Genomic DNA, 12,952 nt, shown 5'->3' with positions numbered 1-12,952 from the left:
TTCTGGGCTGAGAGAGGAGGGAGATAAATTCTCTGGTCAAACATTTGAAAAGTACTGCATTCTCTACCTGCTGTTGGAGATTCTTACTGGCACATAAAGGCTTTGAAAAATCAAATTTCAAAGACTTTGAGAAATACTTGGTAAAACATTTAAACAAAATAAGGTGGCCATGGATTTTTTGTCGCTTTGGACAAATTAACTTCTCATGACTGTGCTCCGTAGAACATATACTGGGAAGTGTCAGTTTAGGAATAGAAACTAGGAAACTTGGGTACACCAGGGAGAAGGTTGGTGTGATGAAAACGACGACACTAAGGGGTGCTGGGGCAAAGTTCTTATACAAAGTTCTAGAGGGGTCTATAGTTGTGACTTGATGTGTACTGTTCCCTCTGAGCAGACAGGGCGAGGTATGAGGAAAGAGAAGAGCAAAAGAGAGTAAAAAGGAAGAGCAAAACATTCACTATTTCAAGCGTTTATTGAGCAACTACTATGTGAGGGATGCAAATATGAATAACAGTGTCACTTCATTAAGGAGATAAAGCAAAACAGAAGAAAAAGAAACCAAAAGAGAAGGGGCGAAGGCAAAGAAAGATAATAGATAAGAAAGGGGGTAGAAGATATATTTGAGAAAGCCTTGTCAATATGTCTAGGTGACATGGATTCCAGTGTGTTGTACCTCACATGGGCTGTCTGAGCAACCCATATTTAAGTGCAGGGCAATGCCTCACAAATGAATTGATTTCCGTCCTTTTTTTTTTAAGTGAATTCTCCCAAAAGATTAAAATTTTCTTTAGGAAAATAAACAATAAATAAATGTATTAGAAAATTACAGTTATTAAAATGGGCAGCTGAGGGCAATAATGAAACCGCCACAATATTAACTCACATTTGTGGTGCATCTCTGAAGCTAATATGATGGGCCAGACCCGAAAATGGCTTCAGAATAAACCTGAAACTTGAGGGGAGGCAGTTTTTCAAGTGTGTGCCTTGGGAATATGCACCCCATTCTGTCATCTCATTTGCAGAAAATTGTGAACAAATTGTCTTCAGTGTGGAGGAAGACCAGGAAAAAAAAAGAAACGAAAAATTAGAAGCTGAATTCAGAGGCAGGCTCAGCATCTGGGAGGCAAGCTTCAGAAACTCTGGAATATTAATGCCCTTCTTGGAATATTGAGCTCATCACTGCCTCCTGCTTGTCCTGCCCGTATGTCCCATCAGCTCACCTCCAGCCCCCAGCCTCCCTCGGCCCTTAGAAAATGAAGATCCACCTTCTAACTGTTCTCCTCTCTTATGCTGATTTTTGTATTGGTTTAGCCCCTCCTGCCTGCATCCATCCACTCATTCATTCTTCAACAAATGTTGATTGAGTTTCTACTGTGGACCTACAATGTAACAAGTACTGTGCTAGGTGTGGAGCCCTCAAAGAATCTGTTACCCCCTCCAACTTTATGGAAAGATTTCTCTTCTCAGTAATCATAGATTTTACAGGTTTTTATTTTGCATCTTAAAAATATTTGATTTTTTTTTTTACACTACCTCAGGAAAAATACAGACACACTGAATTGTGTTTCACAATTAATGTGGCTGACTTCATTTACTCTCACGCTTCATATTCTGTCACTTTTTTGACACAGGTACTGTGTTTCCTACCTGCGTAGGGTTGTTGGGACTTTATTGGCAGGACCATTAGCAGGACTAGATAGTTATATAGCAGGACTATATAAGTTGGAGGAGTGAGGGCTGCCTTACCACCTCCTTCTTTTTCCTCCCAACGTGAGAGTTCGCGCACAGAGGTGAGAGTTGAATCCATAGAGTAGATGAAGTGTTCAGAACAGTATATCGCAGCACAGGGGATGGAAAACCTTTTCTGTAAAGGACCAAATAGTAAATATTTTTGGCTTTGTGGGCCATATATCTCTGTCACATCTAGACACATGCCCGCCGCACTAGGGCAAAAGCAGCCATCAACAACACAGACAAATGGGCATGACTGGGTCACGGGAAAATATTATCAATGGACACTGAAATGTGAACTTCACATAATTTTCCCACATCATAGAATATTCTTCTTCTTTGATTCTTTTCTCAACCATTTAGAAATGTAAAAACCATTCTTAGCTCACAGGGGATAGAAAAACGAGTAGGGGCTGGATTTGGCCTCTGGGTGGTCATTTGTTTACACTTGTTGCAGTGGAAAGAGAGTCATCTCAGTGTGTGATCAGTGTGTGAACATGGCCTATGTCACTTACCAGCTGGGGGTCAGAGAAACCAATGTAATATCTTTGAGCCTCTATTTTCTTATCTGAAAATGGGAATGATAATTTTGCCCTTGCATGGATTATTAAGATTAAATGAGAGAGACAACACAAACAAGGCATTTTCTAAGGAATAAGGGAGGTTGGTGGGCTGGATCAGCTGATGGGGCATGTTGCTGGGGGGAGAGGAAAAGACCAGCAGGAGGCAACTGTTCCTTGCCTGAAACAGAATAGTCAGTTAATCAATGACAGCTGTTGTTATTGTTATTACTACTACCGTTATCGTTCAAAGAACTAATATATAGAGAGAAGTAACAGGTGTCAACCACAGATTCAGAGGTGGAAAGAGGAGGTGAAAAAGGAAAGTAAGAAGTAGCAGGAGACAGGAGAAAAAAGCTGTAAGAGGATCTGATCCCCAAATTCTCCTGCTCTGATCTCCCTCCCAAACCCAGAAGTGGATCTCTACCTCTCTCTTGAATCTGTTCACTGGAGTAGCCCACGAGCATCTCAAATGGAGTGTGGCCCAAATTGATTTATCTTCCTCTAATCTTTTTTTTTTATTTAAAAATTTTTAAAAAATTTTTATTGGAGTATAGTTGATTTACAGTGTTGTTAGTTTGAGGTGTACCGCAAAGTGAATCACTTATACATACATCCACTCTTTTAGATTCTTTTCCCATACAGGCCATTACAGAGTAATCCTACCTCTGCTTTCCTCCAACACTTTCCATTTCTATTAATAATACCACCAAGCTCCAAACAGCTGGGTCATATTTGATTCCTCTTTCTTTTTAATCCTAAACTTTAAGTTTACCTTTTAAATTTTTGGCAGGTCTGTATTCTCCTAACCCTGCCACTCACTGTCTCCTAGACTCTTAATAACCCACTACCCAGGCCAACACTACAGTCCAGCTCTCAATATCCTCCCAACTCCAATACCTCTGACCCACAGTTTATCCCTAGAGGAATGTCCCCATCAGAACCGAAGCACAGAATAAACCCTCGTTAATCAGAGGTAAGTGACCTTCCAGGAACTGCCCCAATACCCCATCTGACATGATTTCCTACAGGCTAACTATGCCTCCATTCCTTGGTACCTCCTGTTCCCTCAACATGGGCTGCCCTTCTCTTCATTCTATTTCTAAATTCTAGGAATTCTTCAAGACTTTCTTGTAAATGCTTTCTTCTCCAGGAAGCCTGCAACCAAAAGAAATCTTTACTTGCTGTAATCGCCCAGAGCACTCATCTGTATTTCTTGTCCATCATTGACTATCTTAGTGTTATTTATGTACATGTTTTATCATTTGTACTAGACTAGTGCTTCTCAAACAGAGGCGATTTTGACCCCAGGTGACATTGCCCAGGCAATGGAGAAATACCAGGAGATGATTTTGCTGGTCACAATTAGAACGGAGGGAGGGAGGAGGGTAGTACTGGCATCTATAGTGGGTGGGGGCTAGAGATGCTGCTAAAAATCCTGCAAAGCACAGAACAGCCCCCACTGCAAAGAAACCTCAACAGTGTGAGGGTGAGAAGCCCTGGACCAGACTCTAAGCTCTTGAAAAAGGGTTTCATGACCTCTTCCTTTGCATTTCCAACAGTACCTAACTCAGTCTTGCACATGGTCATTGCTAAATGAGTATTTTTTGACTTAATGAAACAATACCAGTTTTGGAAGAGGATTGACTTAATGAAACGATACAAGTTTTGGAAGAAGATGCGCAGTCCTGAGAGATGGCTCCTGATATGGTTTTACAGTAGCGTACGCGTCCATGGGCACAGTAGGTCTGCTTCTGTGTGTGGAAGGAGCCAGGGCTTTCCCATATCTGCAGGTTTTCATCGTCTCACCTGGTCACAGGGTACAGCTGACCGACTCAGAGGGTCTCTGGGCATCGTCCTTAGTCCGGTGATTGACAGTTTTAAAAACTCTTTCAAAATAAATTCTTTCTTTTTCTGTAGGAGGACAGATGAAACGATGCTTCATTTCCCTTTGCTAGTTTAGCATGCTAGGCATATGTCTTGATTCTGAGTGACCTGGGTGATTTTAAACATGTCAAGGTCATCACACCCTGAAAGCTGGCTTCCTTCCCTCAGCGAGGCCTGCAGCGAAGCCATCCCAGAACGACTCAGACTTTGCAGATTGTCAAAGAGTGTGTTTCTGTGGCTGCCATTAACTCATTGTTTAAACAACCCTCATATTAAAAAAAAAAAAAAAAAAAAAAAATCCCTGGTGAGTTTTCTCCGAATTTATACCCACTAGAGTTTAGGCCTGCTTATTTTTAATCTGCTCTCAGAAATAGAGGACCACTCAAGGGACTATAATACAAATAGTAACAGTAACAACTAAATCCTGCTGATTTATAAAGCACTTTTTACCATAAGCTTTCCCATTTACTAAATTAACAATGTGACCACCCAGCAGTGGTCAAGGTGGAGTCACCAGTCTCTTTCATTTTTCTTCTCTTTACTGTTCATTGGCACCCTCTCCATAGTGGGGACAGGAAAAACAAAAAAGGGACACTCATCAGACATTTTTGCTAAATCTTCATTTTAAGCAATGGTGCATTTTAGGTTTGTTAGATAATCTAGGGATATCTACCTTCTTTATCCATTAACATTAAAAATTGCAACTTTCTGGTAATTGGGTTTAAACCAAATTGTTCTGGGTAAATCTGAATTTGTTAAATAATTCCTTAACTTTCAGATCTCACTTCTCTTCTATCAAATCATCTCCCAAGTTATTTCTTACTTCATAAGAAATAAGACTTTTAAAATAGTTATTTCTAGTATAGGATATCATATCAAGAAGTAAAATGTGTGATAATCCTATGATGCAGATATTTATGAAGAGTAGATGCTGAATATATATTTAATGAATTAATGAATCAAGGATGCTGATGAAACCAGGATTAATGAGGTGGTGTCCCTATCCTCATTCAAGTACAGTTCTGTCTTTATTTTTGTGTCTGAAATCCATAAATTTCCCACTATTTCCTTGTTTCACCAGTGAACTGTCTTGGCCCCCTATAAATTTGTCTGTGTTCATTGTTAGAGAACTCAGAGATGCATAGTTAAAAGGCAGATTTTTATCTCAGGGACGTGGAGTTAACAGTTTTTTTCTTACTTTATAGTCTTCCATTAACTTGCTGTTGCAGTACAGTGGTTTATGCAGGGATGGGAGATGAGATGCCTTTAAAATGCACCCCAGAATGCCTGCAAATGCCCTCTTCTGTATCCTGCAGTGGTGGAAGGGGTTCCTTGGCTCCAAAAGAGGAATGAAGTCAAATGATTACTAGGAATCTGAAACATTACCCTCTAAAGAGTAGAAGCAAATTAGACAGTAACCAAATAGGAAACAGGAATATTTATTGTACTACAAAATGTGACTTCCCATACTCTCTGAACCGCACAAGAAAATCAATCAAAGTGCTGTAGAATCTCTTCTTGTTTCGTTTCATAATCCCAAAGATTATAACACGAGTTGATCTTGTACTTTTTAACACTGATTTTGGACTCTCTCCTCCAAAGAGACAGTCCAAAAACGTTTTAGGAGAGTCACCATCACTGAAATAAATAGCTTCCCGATGTAACCAGTCAGTTAAATGCACACATTTATTAAGATAATTTTAAATTCAGGCACACCCTCTAATAAACTTATGCATATTTAGTTTATGGTACATTAACTTTTCCAGTATGCATGTCAGTTAATTAAAAAAATGGTTCATTACAACTTTTACAAATTATTTATGGGAGAACTATATCTTCTCCAAGAATAAAAAAAAAAAATTGCTTACTTTAGAAACACATAGTGTTGGTCAAACATTTTAAACTATACAAATAGTTATAAAAATTACTATTCTATACTCCATTAATTTCCTTGAGGTTTTTACTTTAAAAAGAGGCCTTTTTTTAAAAGGGTACGTGTTCAAAAGACATTCCTGATTAAATGCCATAATAAGTAATAAAACTATTAAGAAGGAGAAGGTAGGGGGAGGGGAATGGAAGAAGGAGAAGAGGGAGGAAAGCAAAAATTTCTGGGTGACAAAAATTTCCAAATTCCAGCCAATATCCCAGTAATTTTATGTAGTACTCACTATAAAAATTTTAGTAAGTCAGACATATTTATCAGGCACTTAGAGTTTCATTCCCAACCTTGGTTGACAGTAAATTAAGATTTGTCCCTTTTGAGCTGTTACTATATTTGTAATTTGAATTTAGTGGCCAATCTACCCAGCCTTGCCAGTTCCTTCAAGGTAACACAGATCTTTTTTCACATGGCCTGGATAGGCCACTTCAAATAATTTACCAGTGAATTCAGTCAAAGAAGCAGATCAGTAATGTACACAAGCTCATTCATTATAATCTCAGAAAAAGTCACAGGGGTATATTATAAATAATAGCACCCCAGGAGAGTCATGAAGAAAGGCTGGCTTAGAAAGTTCTCTGCATCACAGAATGTGCTCCTTCATTACTTTGTTGAGGCTTGTTCGGTCTTCATTGTATGCAACAAAGATTTCTCATAATGAGCTGGTAAATGCACTGTGGCATATTTCAAGAAAAATAATTAGTAGTGGGAGAGCTTCACGCTGAGGTCAGAGGCACTTTGGTGGGGGCAAGGAACACAGAGGTATCCACTGCTAGACAACAAATCAGGGGCTCAGTTCTAGTAATGACAAAAGAGTCTGATTCTGAATCATTTGAGAGACGTAAATTGCTCTAGAAAACTAGAGCTAGTTATAGACCGCTGGCCTTGAAATGAAACTGCCACTAGGGAAAATGGAAAGAGAAAATCTTAAATATATTCCCTCAAAGTTCCCTAGAGCTTTTCTTTATGCCCAGGGCATTTCTGGTGGAAACAGCCTTAGGAGACAAGAGTGTTGTTTTGAAAATTACTTTTGTCTTTTCGGAACATTGAGAAAAATATGCATTTTAGTTCTTCCACTCCTGCCTGCCTTTTGAGTAAAATTAAATTTGGAAATAGTTTCTCTCCCGATTAGCCAAATTATTTAATTTTGCTCATCTGAAAGTTATTTAAACTATTGAGTCAATGTTTCAGCAATTTTAAAACTTCAAAGCCAAATTTATTAATCATTTATACCACATATATTTATTTGAGCTCCTATAGGGTACTGGAGAAATGGCCATGAAAACCCGACAAGCTCCTTGCTCTTATGAAGCTTATTTTGCAGTTGGGGCAGGGAAGGGAGGGGCTACAAAAATAAATAAATAAATGAGAAATCTAGCAGATGGTACTTAGTTTACTGAGAATCAAATTAAGCCAGTCTGACAGAGGGACAAGAGGCTATTCTAGATTGACTGGTCAGGGAAGTCTTCTTGAAGAGGCAACAGTTGAGCTGAGGATTGAATGATAAGGAGCCAGCCATGCAAAGATCAGGAATAAAAAGCGTCTGGGACAGAGCAAACAGCCAATGCAAAAGCCTTCAAGTAGAATGAGTCTGGTCTGTTCTAGGAACAGGAAGAAGGCCAGGTTAGATAAGTAGGAAGGAATGAATCCCAGTCCAGAAATGAGAAGCTAGGTCTCTCCTCTTGATTGCATTGGGAAACATCAAGGCAGTCAATTCTGATCTGATTTCTGTCCCCTTCCAATATAATTTGCACTTCACTGTTAATTAACCTAAAACATCATGTTAACTGATTCAACTTCCATGTTCAGAAACCATCTTATACACCATCTGCCTGCAGAAGAAAGTTCAAATTATTTAGTTTGACATTTCCAGACCTCTAAAAACGTACACTAACCAATCGGTACAACTTTATGCCCCTCTGCTCCTCCAATAAATATTCTCCTCTAGCCAAGCCTTCACTCCAACACTCCTTTCATTTTATCCTCATGATTTTTTCCTCCTGCCATTCCCTGTTATATAGCATGACCTTTTCTCGTCTCAACAAAATTCGTATCAAGTTCTCAAAAGTCCTTTTGAAACTCTCAAAAGAAAATTCAACACAAAGTGACTTAAATAAAAAGAGAAATTTCCTGGCTTAAATAAATTATCCAAAGTAAAATAAACTTTAGGCAGTTTTATCCAGAGGTTAATGATGTCATTTACTTTGAGATCACCTTGACTCTGTATGGCTCCATGTGTTAACTTCATTCTCAGGCTGGCTTCCTTCAGGATGGCAAAACTGGCTGCAAGAGGCCTTGTACTGGCTTGGATAATGTTTCCTTAAAACTCATGTCCACTGGGAACCTGTGAATGTGGCCTTATTTGGAAATAGGGTCCCTTGATTCATCTTAATCAAGTTAAGATGAAGTCAAACTGGGTTTAGAATGGGTCCTAATCCAATGATTGGTATCCTTATAAGACTAAAGAAATTTGGATACAGCTCTCTCCCTGTGTGTCTCTATGTGAAGATGATGGCAGAGACTTGAGTGGTGCAGCCACAAGCCAAGGAACGCCAAGGATTGCCTGCAACCACCGGAAGCTAGAAACGTGCAGGGGAGGGATTCTTCTCTAGAGCCTTCAGAAGGAGCGCTGCTCTGTCAGCACTTTCACTGTGGATGTCTAGCCCCCAGAACTGGAAGAGAATAAATTTCTGTTTTAAGCCGCCTAGTTTGTGGTGATTTGTTACAGTCACCCTGGGAAACTAACACAACCCATCTCTGCTCCCCAACCACACAGGGAGGTAGAGAAAGATATATCTGGTAGTTCCCAGGGGAAAGGAGCTTCTTTTCAGAAGCCTCAGCAACTTTCTCTTGTCTTCTATGCCCATGTCTGTCTGAATCAATCACGGCATCCAAACGTACTTGGAGCTGATAGATTGTCTCTCCCATTTAAACCACAAGGAAAAATGGTAGAGGGATTCCTACCCTTCCCCCCTAAAAAAAAAAAAAACCACATAGCATTCAATTTATTTCCTTTGTTAGGGAAAGAGGTAAATATATGCTAGGAAAGGAATCAACTCTACTATTTGATAGCAGTTTGCATGACTTTGGCTGGGGGTTACAGAAAACCTGACTCTATCTGGCTTAAACATTGAAGAAATGTACTGTCTCATATAATAGGAAATCTAGAGGCAGATCAAGCTCCAGGCACAGTACAAATGGGGCTCCAGCTCTGAATCTCTCCTATTCTCCAGCCTCAGCCTTCCTCCACGTGCCAGGGGCCCTCATGATCTCAAAAAGACTGCCAGAGGCCATCAGGGCAACCAACATCCTTTTCCTGCACAGTAGGAGAGAATAAAAATCTTATTCCCAATTATGAAACAAAGGTCTTTCCTTTTAGAATGATTGGACCCATTTAGGTCATGTCCCTAGACCATTGCTAGGGGAAATGCCAGTCACTGATTGGCATTAAGTTTGGCTCCCTGAACAAATCATGGGGGGAGGGGAAGAAAGAGTGGATAGGATTACCATGATGACTTCACATTAGACTAATCAGGATTCTCCCTTGGAGTTTAAGATAGAGTTTGCTTTCCCTGAGGTATGTGTCCTGCATGGGAGAGGGTTTCTGAAAAATACGCAAAGAAGGGTGAATGGATGGTGGTTAGGCAACAATATTGTCCGTCAAGGCCTCCTTTCAAGTGCAGATCGGATCCCACCTCCTCCATGAAGCCTCCCCAGATTACTCTAACCTGAAGCAAACTCTGAATTCCTTCAGCACTTATTGCTCACACTGACATTTCACACTTACCTTATACTTTTTAATAATATTTTTATGTACATATTTCTAATCTCCTGATCTTAATCCTTAAATTAGAGTATGTGTTACCCTCCTCTGTGTATGGGACAATCCCTCATGTATCACCTTGCCCAGAATATTTCATGCTCAATAAAAATCTGTTGCTTAATTGAGTTACTTCTAATATAAGCATAAAGAAGCAAGCAGCTTTGAAACTTAGCAATAGAGATATAGATCCAGCTCACTAATTCAATTCTTCCTTCTTCCTAATAAAAAATCTCCTCCTGCTCATTATCTCCCAGGAGTCTTTCATACAGACATATTGGTGGTTCTCAGTCTTCGAATCCATCTGTGCTTGATGAAATGGTAAGATTTTGAACCTAATTAAATAGTGAGAAGCACCGATAGTACATGACTTGACTAATATTTTGAGTAAGAATCTGGACAAGATACAAAAACTAAAGTAGTGCCTGTTTTTCCTCTTCTCTGGGTTGCGCTTCCTTCCCTAGTTCGCAAAGATGCGGCTCAAACCGATGGAGATTAACCCGTAGATGCTGAACAAGGTGCTGGCCCGGCTGGGGGTCGCCGGCCAGTGGCGCTTGGAGGACGTGCTGGGCCTGGAGGAGAAGTCTTTGGGCTCGGTGCCGGCGCCAGCCTGCGCGCTGCTGCGCCTCTTTCCTCTCACGGCCCAGCATGAGAACTTCAGGAAAAAACAGATTGAAGTGCTGAAGGGACAAGAAGTAAGTCCTAAGGTGTACTTCATGAAGCAGACCATTGGCAACTCCGGTGGAACCATCGGACTCTCATTCACGCAGTGGCCAACAATCAGGACAAACTGGAGTTCGAGGATGGGTCAGTTCCCAAACAGTTTCTCTCTGAAACAGAGAAGTTGTACCCTGAAGACAGAGCAAAATGCTTTGAAAAGAATGAGGGGGCTTCCCTGGTGGTGCAGCGGTTGAGAGTCCGCCTGCCGATGCGGGGGGCGCGGGTTCGAGCCCTGGTCTGGGAGGATCCTGCGTGCCGCGGAGCGGCTGGGCCCGTGAGCCACAGCGACTGGGCCTGCGCGTCTGGGGCCTGTGCTCCGCAGCAAGAGAGGCTACGATGGCGAGGGGCCCGCGCACCGCGGTGAAGAGTGGCCTCCGCTCGCCGCAATGGAGAGGGCCCTCGCGCAGAAGCGAAGACCCAGCACAGCCAAAAATGAATAAATTAAAAAAAAAATGTGCATAAGAGGAAAAAGACTAGGCTAAAATGGTAACATTGATGAGAGGACAGGTCACACATTTAAAAAAAAAAAAAAAAAGAATGAGGCCCTCCAGGGAGCCCATGATGCCGTGGCACAGGAAGGCCACTGTCGGGTAGATGACAAAGTGAACTTTCATTTTATTCTGTTTAACAACGTGGATGGCCACGTTGTTCAAGTCTATGAACTTGATGGACGGATGCCTTTTCCGGTGAACCGTGGCACCAGTTCAGAGGACTCACTGCTGCAGGACACCGCCAAGGTCTGCAGAGAAGTCACTGAGCGCGAGCAAGCAGAGGTCTGCTTCTCCGCCGTGGCCCTCTGCAAGGCAGCCTAATGCCTCGTGGTGCGGCACTTCGCTTTCTCTCCCCTTCCCTTCATCGTGAAAGTATATCCCTACCTATGTGGTCTCAGATGCTTCAGTACTTGTAGAGCACAGCTGTTCTCCTTCGGTTCTGCAGATAAGCACTTACCCTCATTGTATGTCTTATACCTCAATATCTAATGCTTTAATGGCTACTTTGGTTTGTATCTGTAAGCTAAGGCCTTGGATGTGGCTTAATTGTCCTTAAAAGGAATAAAATTTTTCTGCTGCTAAGAGATAAAAAAACAAACAAACAACAAAAAAAACTAAAGTAGTAATTAATACAAGTTTCATTATAGAAGTTGAATAAGATAAAGGAAGGATGACCTCTTCAATTGGGCAGAGATGTTTTCGTCATTTTTTTTCCCATTTTAGTAACAAATCACAATTGTGCTTACCCATTTCAACGATAGATTTCTCAACAGATGCTAGGTCTAATCTAGTAGTCATGCATGAAAGTTTTGAGTTCCATTACTCAATATATTATTAAATTTCTGTTATCTTTGAAAATGATTACACCATGTTTAGTAGCAAAATTTTTAAGAATGATTTCTTATCTAAAATCTCAGTGATCTAGCATGGATTTTGATTATTAATTGATTGAGGCTTGTCAACACTTTGAAGATGTCTTGAGGATATCTGCAATTTTCTCTACAAATGAATTCTAGTATTTCCAATGGTTATTATTGTTGCCATTAATGAATAGTATAATGTCCTGGTCTAGATACATAACCCAAGTGATCAAAGTAGTCAACACTGTTTCAAGGAGATTTCATCTTTCAAAGGATGAAAGTAAATAATTTAAATTCTTTATTAAAAAATAGAGTTGAGAGTAAAAATGTCTAGATGAAATCACCTTATTTTCCCTCTAAGAAGAAAATGGGAGCAAGAAAATTGGAGGCACACATTCCCAGCAACCTTTCTCTGGGTTAATGGAAGTAACAAGGGCTGCCTTTATGAAACAGATAACTAATAAGGACTTACTGTATAGCACAGGGAACTCTTCTCAGTACTCTGTGGTGAAGTATATGGGAAAAGAATTTAAGAAAGAGTGGATATATGTATACATGTAACTGATTCACTTTGCTGTGCAGCAGAAACTAACACAACATTTTAAATCAACTATATACTCCAATAAAAATAAAAATAAAAAAAAGAAGACTGCCTTAATTGTGAAATGGATTACCACTCATTTCCTACCCTGAGTAAGCCTGGTCTCATTTTTAAAAAGAATTTGAACCAAGAAGAAGTTGAACTCCAATAGTGATTCAAATCTCCAGGAACATTTCATGTCAGCTGACCATATTCAAGTCACTAGACAGAGTAAGGAAGAATACTGCCAGAGGGTTCAACACCCAAATTTTAGTTCTGAGCACTTCCAGGCCCATCCTTTCCCTCTTGCCTTCTAATTAGGTATGTATTTAACTCTTCTGTAGATCAACTTCAAGAGCTT

At 40.3% G+C, this 12,952-nt stretch overlaps 1 pseudogene; it reads left to right on the top strand.

Annotated features, from left to right (window-relative positions):
• Nucleotides 1-10,413: 10,413 nt before the first annotated feature.
• Nucleotides 10,414-11,472, top strand: LOC137775362 (ubiquitin carboxyl-terminal hydrolase isozyme L1-like; annotated as a pseudogene).
• The last annotated feature ends 1,480 nt before the right edge of the window (nt 11,473-12,952 follow it).

The sequence above is a fragment of the Eschrichtius robustus genome, chromosome 13 (assembly GCF_028021215.1).
Source record: "Eschrichtius robustus isolate mEscRob2 chromosome 13, mEscRob2.pri, whole genome shotgun sequence".
NCBI classification, from domain to species: Eukaryota; Metazoa; Chordata; class Mammalia; order Artiodactyla; family Eschrichtiidae; genus Eschrichtius; species Eschrichtius robustus.
Note: the sequence above shows the minus strand (reverse complement) of the source record. Positions and strands in the feature narration are given on the sequence as shown.